General features: G+C 35.9%; 1 protein-coding gene across 4 annotated transcripts in view; it reads right to left on the bottom strand.

The window, feature by feature from the left end:
* Window positions 1-12200, bottom strand: part of LOC108713136 (synaptotagmin-1) — a 305972-nt gene that overhangs the window by 166035 nt on the left and 127737 nt on the right. The window contains exon 1 of one of the 4 annotated variants that reach the window (XM_041588588.1): window positions 2825-3631. The exons of the other annotated variants lie outside the window; for them this stretch is intronic. The gene's annotated coding sequence lies outside the window, so the exon portion shown is untranslated. Of the gene's footprint in view, window positions 1-2824; window positions 3632-12200 lie in introns of those variants that run through there. 4 annotated transcript variants of the gene reach the window in all.

The following is a 12200-nucleotide window of genomic DNA, read 5'->3' on the forward strand; positions in this document are numbered from 1 at the left end:
TTTTGTTCCACATTTTGTTGTATTCAAAATATATGTGTATTTTGTATTAAAGTATTTTTTGTCAAATCATTGTTTTCATTTTATTGTATTCACTATTGCAACGATCTAAGGGACAACTAGGACAGCCCTTCCTCATCTTCATTGGCTCCAATCTGTCTCCAGACGCTGGCAGGAATGCTTGCTTACCAGGGGAAGCACATTTTTCATTCATGTGAAAGGGAAATGACTTCAAGGTAAGAAGGACATTTTGATTGAAGCAGTTTTTTCATGAGAGAACTGAAGCAGTCAAAACCCCCGTGTGTGCCAAAGGCCATAAGTTTACGTATAAGAGATTGGTTGCCGCTATTGCTATTTCTAATTTGCTAGACACAGGTTGTAATGTTTTATAAAGGGTAATGTAAGTAATGTATGTTTTTGTAGGAAACGATAAACCTTAGTCATGCCTCCTAAAACAATTACTTATCTACCTTTGTGATATATGCCTAGGTGGTTGGGGCAACAAAAAAGGAAAAATGCACAAGCATATTAGCATTTCTAAGTGTAATGATGAAAGTTACTGCATGCAAGAAAGAAATTTCATAGTTACAGTAATTCTAATTGGAGCAGTGAAGGAAGATTGGGGATCTACCTTTTTAATAAAACTAGGTCTATGTCCCTCCAGTTGATATCAGGCTACATCCCCTGATCTTGTAGGAACTTTCATACATGACAAATAAAAGGGCCCCGGCTTTATAGTCTTAAAATTAATTCTAAAATATCCAAAATATCCAACAGTCTGTAATGCAAATCTATGATGCCACTATTACTAAAAAGAAACCTTCTTAGGAGTCTACAGCAACTAATCAGTCATAAAACCATGTCTGACCTTACTAAAAGGGCATTTTCTGAAGGTTCAGCAACAGCTGGTAACACAAAGCCATAGTCTGCGTAAGCCTTCTAGGAGATAAACAGTCAGTATATTTGTTTTTACAACAAAAATAGCATTTTTGTTCCTCTGGGTGCTAATTTATTCTTGTTCACAGGAAACATTGCTTTACTCTGTGCAGAGTGTTATAAAATGACTAGAGCAAGGCTAAATAATTATTATTTTTTGAGTGCACATCTTAAACATGGGCTTTTTCCTAGAAGCCCTTTGTAGCCAAGGAAATTAGAATTGAACATTTGCAAACAATTCCTTTAGAATTTCAAGATGAAATTACAGATGTGGGTATTACAGTGGTTTCTTAAAATATAAAGTCTGGAGGCTACATAACGCTTTATCGTTTGATCTTTTGCAATTGTTTTAATGCAAAGCATTAAAAGAAGATGCATTAGTTTAGGCATGAACAATATTTAGTGGGTTTAAATATATAAAGATTAAATTGTGAGAAAGTTATGATGAGCATCTGTATACCTTCAAAGGCACTACCAACTAAATGTGTGGCATTTAAAAAGCAGCAAAAAGTAAAATAAACCAATAAAAAACAATAGTGTGACAACATACAAAGTTTTGTGCAAGATCTACTAACACAATAAAAAAATGTTTATTTAACTGGGGTTAGATTCCAATTTCACCTGGAAATAAATAAGAAGATGCACTGAGCTTTGCGTGATATAAACACCCGCAATTAGGCTGATCCAATAAATTGGCCCCAGGCCAACTTTCCAAAGCACACACAAGTTACTAGATTTTCTGTCCAAAATCTAAGTAAACCCCAATTAGATAATGTATCATTTTTAGTAAATAAGTGGTGCAATGTTATTCCAACTCACTCAAGTGCTGCCAGATAAGGGACCAATATCCCATCATATTCACAACAGCTACTGAAATCAGATTCAATAAACAATTCATCATTTCAAAATAAAACTATCATATGATTTTTTTCCCAGAATCACTTGATTTTTTCGGGCCTTTTTCAGAAAAATCAAGTTTGTTTGGATTTTTTGCCTGAAACTGTCAAATTTTCAGGCTAATTCCAGCGCAGACCAGAAAGATATACAATATAAAACCTCGGCTGGTCTGAGATGAAGAATTTACAGATTCTGACTTTTTCCATCCTCTGGGTATAATCAATCTCAAAAAATTTGAGTTTTGTTTCCACTAAAAATTTGGATTTTATAGTTTACATTGAGACTTTAATAAATGACCCCCAATATGGTCATATTTGTGCATTCCATGCTTATTAAAGTATAATTGTAAATAAGAGGTATGTGAATTTTGCTCTATGTTATACATAACAATACTCACTGTGCACTGTGAAGAGGGCAGTATGTTCTAATAACTATCTTCAGAAAAATAGAAAAAATTGGGGAAGGTATTGGTACTGGCCTCTTCCACCGCCAGCAATAATATAATGCAAAAAATGAAATAACCAATACCTTGTTCAGATGCGGGGTGATCCCAAATTTATTGTAGTGCTCTTGACATGTGAGTCATGTTCAAACGTTTCGGGACAAACAAATGCCCTTCCTCAAGTGACAACCCACCATAGATCCCGACCCTGCTTATATAGCCATATAAATGGTGCCATCTAGTGTTCAGCAACCATATAGCACACAATGATACATTGTATATAATTAACAATCCAAAATTGTCTTAATAGTGAGATTTGAAATATACTGTGATACAAAGTCCATAATTTGTTGCTTGTGAATAAGTATCTCCAAAAAATCTAATTCGAAAGTGTACAATAAAAAAAAAATTCAAAAAATTCAAAAATCAGAGTCCAGAACAAATCTGAAAATCGTATTCAGTCCTCCATATTAATTATAAATATAGGACAAAGAACTTCTATCACATACCATAAGTAGTTATTACCAATTAGTTAATACAAATACTGATTACCTGTGGAAAAGGAGATGATTCTATGCTATATTTTTCAATTCATGTTCACCTTCTCCATCACTGTAAGAAACGGAGGGCACATATTAAGCAACACAATTCATAAAAAACACGTATAATTCATTGCTTCATTAAGGCCCCTAGGTGCCAATGTATTTAACTTCCAGATCCAATACGTTTCCCTCTGAAGGAGTTTCTGGTCTGTGTTACCCGATTTAGTTGCTATCTCTTCTAACACCATCCATCGCAACTGTGAGATGGTGTGGTTACATTCGGCCCAATGTCGACTAACAGATGTGGGTTTGACATTAACATTCCGTATAGCACTCCTATGTTCATTGATTCGTACTCTTACCATCCTATTAGTTTTGCCCACGTAGGCTAACCCACACGGGCACTTCAATAGGTAAATGACATTGGTGGACATACAAGTGTGGTATCCTCTGATTTTAATCTGTATCCCTGAGGTGGGATGTGAAACAGCAGCCCCTTTTATAATGGCATTGCAATTTTGGCAAGAGAGACATGGAAACGTTCCCATTAATGGTTTGCCCAAGAATCTTTGGGTGGTCTTTGAGTGATTAGGGTTCATATCACTGTGTACCAATTGGTCACCCAAATTTTTCCCCCGTCTATATGCAAATAGAGGATAATCAGTGAACACCTTTGAGGTGCCTGGGTCATTCATTACAATTGGCCAATATTTTCTAATGACCCTCCGTACCTCCTTCGAATGGCAGTCATAGGTCGTCACAAAAGGGATTCTATTGGTTACACTTTCCTTTTTGTTACATTTTAATAAATCAGTTCGTGAAATCCGATCAATTTGCCTCTTTGATTCTTTCAACAGTTTTTCAGGATACCCACGTTCTCTAAAGGTATCTATAACATTTTCACTCATTTGTTCATAAATATATGTATCGGAGGTAATGCGTTTACACCGCATTATTTGGCTCTTTGGTAAACCCTCTGTTGTTCCTGGTGGGTGAAAACTGTTATATAATAACATGTTATTTTTCTCCACTGGTTTTCTATATAACATGGTGGATAATACATTAGATTCACGGTATATTGATACATCAAGAAATTCGATACGTGTGGTGTCCTTATGCAATACAAATTTAATAGTAGGATGCACCATATTGATGTATTCAATGAACTGTGAAAGTTTACCCTCAGGGCCTCGCCATACGAAAAAAATATCGTCCACAAATCGACTATACCAGAAAATATGGGTTGAAAATATGGCATTCTGTAAAATTATTTTCTCTTCCAAATCGTACATGAAGATATTAGCATACGTAGGTGCCATATTTGCCCCCATACTGGTCCCTTGTTTCTGTAAGAAAAATTTCTTATCAAAACGGAAGTAATTTCTAGTAAGGACCAATTCTAGTAATGAACAGATTAGTGAAACTAACTGGGGGTCATCAAGATGTTTCCTTGAAAGATGATGACGTACACTTTCCAACCCCTCATCATGCGGTATGCATGTATACAAGCTGGCCACATATATAATAACTATGCCCTTGACATCTTCCTTACATTCAAAAAACAGCAGTGCTACAGTGATTAATGATTAGATTCTTCCATTCTTTATAAAAGAACATTAGAGCAAAAGGATTCCCCAATTCTAAATTCAGCAATCCATTTTTTAGAACACAAAATACAAAAGCCCTTAATATGCATTTTAATAAACAGATCTTGTTTGTTGCTGTAGTAACAATTGGTAAGATATGTCTCTAACTAGGCATCATACCTTGCCTAAAATGGCTTACAATGCTTTATGAAGATTCTTAGGCCTTTGGGGATTTTTGAAGATCTTAATATATTTAATACTATTAATAAAATATCCAAACTACCAATGCTTTTATGTTGCCATACAGTATGAGTATGTTGGGGATAAGTATTACAAAGTAATAGATATTTTATGATTTCATTCTGTTAACCATAAATCAAAAGCTCTTACCTGCATGTGAATTAGAGCTTTCATTTTCTATTTATCTTCATCTGCAGGTGTTCTCTTCTTATCTGAGATCTATACATTTTTTAGTCTGTGTATTGTTAGCCGGAGTAGACTATATCAGCACTAGCACAGACTGACCCATTTAGCAGCAAGAGACTTTAAAGATCTGATCACAATGATAAAACAATGGCAGCAAAGCACATATTATTATAGTCATTACTGAGGGAGAACTGTATCGTTTAGTTTCAGCATTAATGACTCTGGCTAGAAGTCTTCTTTGTGCCCCATGCTTATCTTTTTTTTCTCTGATGGACAAAGATAGCTAAACTGCGATTATGGTAAATTCAAAGGTACCCATGCATTTCGAACATCAAAGTAAGTACTGTATCCAAGGTCATTCTTATCAATATATCAGTGCAAGGTCTATGAAAAATTATTCTTTCCTTTCTGTTAAGCTGTTTACAGTAAACTGTAAAAAAAAAAGCTATGAAGTTAAGCATAAAGCAGGAAATTGAGGTATATCAATAATGATTAGAATGATCTGGCAGTAACATTGCAAAGAGAAATGAGGAAGCATCACATATAGTAAGCTGCGAATCTACTAGAATAATTCAGCGTATGAACTTGCATGTGTTTCTTTTTTTAGCACTTCACAGCACTGTAAGTCAGCTGTAAATCAATTTGACTCACTATGGCAGATTCAATCTATGACACAAGGTGCTGCAGTTTACAGTGATCAATAGGTCAAAAGGAGGAATGTCATTGTTTTTATCACGTATATTCCTTTCATGCTATGTGTAAACAAAGACCTGTTTATAGACGACTACTTCCTAAATGCTCTGCAATACATTTTTCTAACCTCAGTTGATACCAGCGATGAAGAAGTTATCATTCATTTAAAATTTTCATATCCATGTCATTCTATTTCCAGAGGGCACACTGATTTTTTGATAACAATAGTGAGATGTGGAAAAAAAATCTAGTGAGCTTATTCATTAGAGGTTAAAAGAGATTGACTTAATGATCTTGCATTTTCTTTTGCCTAAAGAGACTGAGGTTTTATCGTTGCTTGTCAAATGTTTCCATCAACAGAAAGTAAATGGTATTCTAATTAGGCATCATTTGAAAATCATTAAATGTCACACTTGATACATAATAACCAAAACTTATTTTGAGAAGTGTGCTTAATGGGTTAGAAACAAAATCTTCTTTCTGTCCCTAAGGATAAGGAGAAAAGGCAGAAAGCATCTTTTCCCTCCTAGTGAAGAACTATGTCCAAAATACATGAATAAATGTTTCATGCCTATACTGTTTGAACTAATTGAGTGGGAACAACCTTCTTATGTAATGAAAAATGTATAATGACGTGCTGGGTTTAACAAAAGCTTTGAAACTAAACGCAAGGCACAGCTTGGTGTTCTGAAGAAACAGAAGTGACAGCGTTTTCCACAATAGCCATTTACATACACCATCATTCAAAAACAGAGATAAGGATACCAGAAAAGGGAAAGTATATTAACACAGTCTTCTAACTGATAAATAATGGAAACTTTTTATTGAAACTAAGTCTAGCTTTTAGAAAATGTGGAAAAGGTAGTATCATTGTAACTCATGTTAAAAACTCATACCTGTAAGATAATGATAGAATCAAATTGTTGGTAAAGAAGCTATATTACAGGTATGGTATCTATTATCTTGAATGTCTGGGACATGGGTCTTTCTGGAAAATAGTTTTTTCCATAATTTGGATAACCATATCTCAAGTATAATGCACTGTTATATTATTACAGGTAAATAAATGATATTTATTTGCTTCAAATGGACTTTATGGGCAATGACCTTCCCAAAATTCACAGTTTACAGCATACTATGTTTCCAGTTACCCAACCCCATACCTGTACAATGATAAATTCTGAAATGTTTGCCAGGAATATATCAGTTTTGATGTTGATGCCTCCCCCCTTTCACATTGTTTTTTTTAATATATACAGTTTCCTTACAATACAATGTTGTCTTAACTGTGGTCAGCAATGGATCAGCTAAATCAATGAAAATATTACTTGAACAACATGGACATGTGATTTCCACTTGAAATGTGATTCACTACATTATGTGTATGCATTTACATTTGCAAAATGTAAATATTTTTTTCAAATACAGCTGAATTGCTCCCATATACAAAATTATATTCTCTACTTTCAGCATCTATTAAATGCCACATCTGAGTAATCCTGTCATTCTGTCAGTAGATTCAAATTCTAGTTATATTTTTATTCCTTCTCTATTTTGGGGCTCTATAAACTGCATTAAGGTTCACAACCTGTTATTGTTTCAGTCAAATTCTAATTCACTCTCTTTAAAACATCTATTTCATTACAAGACTTACAGCATTAACTACTTGACTCTCTCAATGTACTAAACCTCTTTATACTGCATCATGTCATACTTCAGACAGTATATTCTCTCATTTGCCTTTCATTTTATCTAAAACTGAATCCCCAAACATAGTATTTAGTTATTGGTTCTGTATGTGCTTACCAAAATGTATAGTAGGCTCTTGATCTAGGTCAAAACTGCCTTAAATACCATTTCCTTTGAAGGTCCTTATCTCTGAAACTCAGATTTCAGACTTTCAAAACACTTTAAAAGTCACACATTTAGAGCAACATTTCAAAAGACATTGTGCGTTGTGGCTTATTTGCTATGATAGTAGACTATTTACTTAAAAAAGTACTTTCTCTTTCTAAATGCATTGATATATATACTCATAGAAAAGCATCAAAGAGCCATTTAACAAAATGAGTATTTTGTTAAATGGCTGTTGAAGTGTTATGGTACATAGATAACTTTTTTGTAACAATGAAAACCATACTAATTATTACCCCAAATGTGAACAATTATATGATATGGCCACAAGTTCTTCTCGGTTGAGTCCCTTCCTGGCGAGCCCAGGATTCTGGAACTTTGCCCTGATACTCGCGAGGCACTGCTGCTTAGTCTGTCATGTAGGCTGTGAATTCAAGCACATTGTACACTGTTTCAGTAACTGTGCATATTATAAAGCCAATAAACTGTAAATCAGGTGGAATTATCAATGGAAAATAAATAATACTCAAATTGTATAGTGTGATAAAGAATTTTGTAGCAAATAAATATATTAGAAGTTTAGCATAATGCAGAGTCTGGAACTTGGAAATTACATAGACTCATTTCTGTGCCAACATTCTCAGGAAATAGGGTTTTTTGGTTGATGTAGAACAGCACTCACATTACATTAACTTTGTTCGAAACCATAATTTTTTTTTCCTGTTTTTGATCTGTAACTGGGGTAATGAATTCTAGCAAGATTGAAGGTCTAACCCAGTGCACAGTCTGCCATACATATTCAGATTTGGAACAAGAGTTCCAAACTGCTTACCTCTGTTGCGGTTGTGAGCAAATTTGCATAACTGTGGTCTATTGACAATCTTGAGAGGAAAAAGAAAAGGGAGGCTGCTCTGGGGTTTTTACATCCCAACAGACTTGCCAGATTGTGTGAAGAAGATGGGAGCGTGAACTCTGGATTGGCAGTTCTAGATGGGACTGATCTCTCTAATAGCCGGGAGACAAGTTTCTCTAGTAGTGGTGGGGAGGAGAGCAGAGCCAGGCCCAAACAGATTGCGGTTGTAGGGGATTCAATTATTAGGAAAGTGGATAGGGTAATCTGTCATCCGGATCTCTACAACAGTTTGCTGTCTTCCTGGTGCTGGGGTTCAGCATGTGGTTTATCGGATAGACAAATTATTGGGTGGGGCTGGGCATGATCTAGCTGTCTTAATACATATTGGCACTAATGACAAAATAAATGGTGGATTTAAGGAAGACCTCAAAGTGTGAGTCCAGGGATCTATGCTCTAAGATTAAGGGAAGGTCTTCCAATGTAATGTTCTGAAGTTTTGGCAGTGACAAATGCAAGTTTAGGAAGAGAGCAATAGTTTAGGGAGCTACATGTCTTAAGGAGCACAAGTCTTGGTATAGGAAGGAAGAGTTTGGGTTCCTAGAGCACTGGGCTGATTTTTCTTTGGGGTACAACCTATTTAGTCATGATGGCTTGCACCTCAATGGAAGGGGGTCCACTGTGCTAGGAGAAAGAATGGCTAAGAGGTTGGAGGAGTGTTTAAACTAAGCAAGAGGTGGTGGATGAGCTCAAAAATTATGTGGAAGCTAAAGTAGATGAGCCAGTGGGATCAGTAAAAGGTCATGGGGGAGAAGTGCGTGGGGCATACAGTTTACCAGCTAAGGAGGTCCCTCTGTTACAAGGAAAACAGGCTAATACTAATTTAAGATATAATTCTCTATTAAGTAATGTAAATTACAAAAGGATAGTTAGTAACCTCCACTGTATGCTGGCAAATGCAAATGCAAAATTAGTTTGTCAGGTAAAATGGGAGAGCTAGAATGAATTACACAAAAAAATAAAAATTATGATATACTGTTCATTCATTGAGGTATCATTGAGACCTGGTGAAATGAAACATGTGACTGCGCCTTGAATTTAAATGGGATTAAGAGGGATTAAAGGGTGGAGGAGTGAGTTTGTATGTAAAGCCTGAATTAAAGCCATGCACTAAAGAAATAACCATTGATGCCACTGGGGAGGGGGGTGGAATCCATATGGGTAGAGATTTCATCTGGGCAAAAGGTTACAAAGAAAATGATCATTGGTGTATGCTATAAACCACCTCATATAAGTGACAAGAATGAAGTCCAGGTACTCTTACAAATACAGTAGAAGAGGCTTTGCAACTAGGTCAAGTTATTATTATGGGTGACTTTAATTAATCAGACATTGGCTGAGGTAATGGAGTTGCCAAGTCAGAAAAAGCTGGCAGGTTGTAAACATGCTGAATGGCAAAATCAGCTTGTTCAAGAACAAACTACGAATCAGTCTCTTTTGGATTTTGTAATAACCAATAATACCAAATTTATCTCTACCATTTGTGTGGGTGATCATTTAGGGAATCGTGATCACAACATGGTCTCCTTTAAGATTATGTTGCAGATACAACTCTATAAGGGGACAACTAAAACACTAACGGGGGAATATAACAAAAGTCGGTAACGGAAAAACTATTTGCAATGCGAAAAGTTATGCCTTTGTGCAAACAAATTTATTTTTGCACGAATTTAATATAGCTTTTGCGAACCCGGAAACCATTTAGCGACCACTTCCGACAGTCGAAGACAGTTTTATAGTTTTTATAGTTTGTGATATGTAAACTTCTTACTGAAAAAGTCGTTACGTTTACTCCAAAAGAGCAATGCGCAATTAAAATTCACAATTTCAGTTTAATTCACAAATTCAGTTTAAGGAAATATATTACATTGCGAGATGTGTTTTTTTATTCTTATTGGTGCGATTTGTTTTGCTCTTTGCAACTTATCAAAATAGTATATTCCCCTTGTAAGGAACATCGTTGCAAAACAAAACCTTTGTGGTTCAATAGAATTCTTGGTGTTGAGGTGGGTAAGAAAATACATGCTTTTAAGGCTTTCAAGTTAGCTGGGACAGCTGAAACATTTATCAGGTACAACGAGGCCAATAAATCATGCAAAAAATCAGACAAGCTAAAATTGATATGGAAAGGGTATTGCAGCAAGCAGTAAAAATAATCCAAAATAATTTTTTAAATATGTAAATAGTAAAAAAATTAAGCAAGAAGGAGTGGAACCCTTAATATTAGAGGGTGGTCAGCTGGTTGATGAGAACAGAAAAAAGCAGAGATTGTGAATTCATATTTTTTGCCTGTCTACACAAATGAGGAACCAGTTAATGAAGGTTTCTTTCTTAATAGTTCCAATCCTAGTAATACAACTAATGTTGCATGGTTCATGCAAGAGGAAATTCAAAAGATACTAGAACATGTTAAGATAAACAAAGGTCTGGGACTGGATGGTATTCATCCCAGGGCACTTAAGAGAGCAAAAAATTAATTTTTATGTGGTGATTCTATTCAAAAAGGGATCCCATTCTCAGCCTCAAAACTACAGGCCAGTTAGTCTGACATCAGTGGTAGGAAAACTTTTCGAAGGGGTATTAAGAGATTTTGCAAATCATAATACTATGAGTTTGTGCCAGCATGGTTTTATGCCTAATAGATCTTGCCAGACTAATTTAATATCCTTTTATGAGAAGGTGAGCAGGGATCTTGATTCTGGGAAGGCAGTGGATGTGATCTGCTTAGACTTTGCTAAATCATTTGATACAGTACCACACCAGAAGGTTACTGGTTAAATTAAGGAATGTTGGCCTGGAACATAGTATTTGTCCCTGGATAGAGAGCTGGCTAAGGGCTGAGACACACGTGGAGATTTGGGGAGATTTAGTCGACCGGCGACAAATCACCTCTTCTTCAGGCGACTAATCTCCCCGATCTGCCTTCCAGCCACTTGGAGCGCTTTGTTTCCTAAACTTTGGGCAACTTTGGAAAACGAATCGCTCCAGTGCCATCCTGCCAGCAATTTAGATTCTAGCCAGAGGGAAGGTAGTTCAGGGAGATTTGAAAGAGTGGTGGTAAATAGAACATTTTGAACTGGACCAGTGTTGTTAGTGGAGTACCGCAGGGCTCTGTACTTGGTCCCTTTGCTTTTCAACTTGTTAATTAATGACCTGGAGTTTGGCATTGAAAGTACTGTTTCTATTTTTGCTGATGATACTAAATTATTCAGATTTATGGATGGATATTAATATCCATGTAGGATGCTGCTACTTTGCACATTGATTTGACTAAATTGAAAAACTGGGTAGCAAACTGGAAAATGAGGTTCAATGTTGATAAATGCAAGATTATGCACTTTGGGAAAAATAATATAAATGCAAGTTATACACTAAATGGCAGTGTGTTGGGAGTTGCCTTAACTGAGAAGGATCTAGTGGGTTTCTGTGGATAACAATTTGTCTAATTCCAGGCAGTGTCATTCTGTGGCCACTAAAGCAAATAAAAAACTGTCTTGCATAAAAAAGGGCATAAACTCAAGGGATGAAAACATTATTTTGCCTCTTTATATGTCCCTGGTAAGGCCTCATCTGGAGTATGTGGCACAGTTTTGGGCTCCAGTCCTTAAGACATATATGAAAGAGCTGGAGAGAGTGCAGATATGTGCAACTAAACTGGTTAGAGGGATAGAAGACTTAAATTATGAGGGTAGACTGTCAAGGTTGGGGTTGTTTTCTCTGGAAAAAAAAGATGCTTGAGAGGGGACATGATTGCACTTTACAAGTATATTAGACAACATAATAGACAAATAGCAGGGGACCTTTTTACCGATAAAGAGAATCTCCGCACCAAAGGCCACCCCTTCAGACTAGAGGAAAATAACTTTCATTTGAAGCCGTGTAGGCGGTTCTTCAAAGTGAGGGCAGTGCTGGATGTT

The sequence above is a fragment of the Xenopus laevis genome, chromosome 3S (genome assembly GCF_017654675.1).
Source record: "Xenopus laevis strain J_2021 chromosome 3S, Xenopus_laevis_v10.1, whole genome shotgun sequence".
NCBI lineage: Eukaryota > Metazoa > Chordata > Amphibia > Anura > Pipidae > Xenopus > Xenopus laevis.